The sequence below is a fragment of the Mus caroli genome, unplaced genomic scaffold (assembly GCF_900094665.2).
Source record: "Mus caroli unplaced genomic scaffold, CAROLI_EIJ_v1.1 scaffold_13308_1, whole genome shotgun sequence".
In the NCBI taxonomy this organism is placed as follows: Eukaryota; Metazoa; Chordata; class Mammalia; order Rodentia; family Muridae; genus Mus; species Mus caroli.
Window position 1 is genome coordinate 38407 of NW_018390819.1, and position 1521 is coordinate 39927.

A 1521-nucleotide genomic window follows, 5' to 3' on the forward strand; every position below is an offset into this window, starting at 1 on the left:
AACTGCCATCTCCTCTTTGACTTGGTCTTCTTTCTCAGGGTCTCTGTTCCGGACCATAACCGGAGCGACTGAGTCACTCCTGGGGGACACTGTCTTCTCTACCGTCAGAAGGGCTAAACTCTTCTCTGAGCTCAAGAGACTTGTTTGAGTGTTCATTGGTGGAGCACAGAGCTTCTCCTCAGCCTCAACCTGGGTAGCTGAGTCAGACAGGAAAGACGGGGCATCACCCTGGGGGCTGGGGCCATCCATGGACCCTTCCCCTTCTGGCCCTCTGCAGAGATGAACAGCCCTCTTGGCACTGGGCCCTGCCTGTGCCCCAGGGCTAGCCCCCGAGCCTACCTCACCACGGCCCTGGGCCCACTTCTGGTTTTGGGCTTCCTGTTTAGCTCTGCGGGGCTCAGAGCCTGGCTCCAGGGCAATGGGAGACAGCTCTTGCCTGTTCTCCTTGCACTGCAAACCTGGCACCAGCTCTTGGGTCCCCAGTGGTTTCTTCAGGAGAGAGGGCCACGTGAGCAGAGGCACCTTCTTGGGTAGTACTAGCTGTAGAAGGCCACCCTTGCGATCCTGCACTTTGGTGCAGGAACTCTGTATTTCAGCAAAGAAGATGCCACCCCACTGCCGACCATCTGGAAGCCTCACCACACAGTCCGTGTCTGTGAACGCAGCATTTACATCCTCCAGATGTACGGGACCCGTTCCCACGTGCAGCTTAACAATCACCTCATCTGCACTCTGCCTCCAATCGAGCAACAATTCATCCATGGTTGGCTCCTTTCGAGGAAGGGACACTCTCCTAGCATCTCCATCTTTACTTTCCAGGTTTGCTGGATCCTTCTGTTTCTTCTTACTAGTGGCCTCCTCCAGCCCTGGAGGCCCCCTCCTGGGGCCTGTAGCACTGGCCCCTGCAGACATCTTGAGCCACTTGGTAGCCAGCCAGAGTGGCCCAGAGTCGGCAACAGCGTCTGGGTCAGGGCTGCGGCGCTTTCTTCCCAGCCCAGCTATCTTGGCAACTCTTTGTGGCCAAATTCGTCAGCAAAGAACCAAGAGCCGAGCGAGACTGCAGCCACCAGCCCTCTTTGGGCCCTGGCAACACGCTCTCCATTCCGGTTCCGGCATCGGGTGGGTTCAGGTTCCAGCGCGCCCCTCCCCCGTCCGGGCTCCTCCGCCACCACCGCCATCTTCACCACTGCTTCAGCCACTTGTTTTGTTCTACTTCTAGCTACGGCTACGGGAGGCAGAGTGCCGAGCTGATGACATTTTTAATATTTTTTATTACATATTTTCCTCAATTACATTTCCAATGCTATCCCAAAAGTCCCCCATACCCTCCCACTCCCCCTTTCCTACCCACCCATTCCCATTTTTTTGGCCCTGGCATTCCCCTGTACTGGGGCATATAAAATTTGTGTGTCCAATGGGCCAATCTTTCCAGTGATGGCCGACTAGGCCATCTTTTGATAAATATGCAGCTAGAGTCAAGAGCTCCGGGGTACTGGTTAGTTCATAATGTTGTTGCACCTA

The 1521-nt window shown here is 55.4% G+C and overlaps 1 pseudogene across 1 annotated transcript in view; it reads right to left on the reverse strand.

Moving 5' to 3' along the window:
- Positions 1 to 1052, reverse strand: part of LOC110288850 — a 4121-nt pseudogene extending 3069 nt beyond the window's left edge. The window contains exon 1 of the transcript XR_002377305.2: positions 4 to 1052. The product of XR_002377305.2 is annotated as a ubiquitin carboxyl-terminal hydrolase 19 pseudogene (transcript). The remainder of the gene's footprint in view (positions 1 to 3) is intronic.
- Between the last annotated feature and the right edge of the window lie 469 nt (positions 1053 to 1521).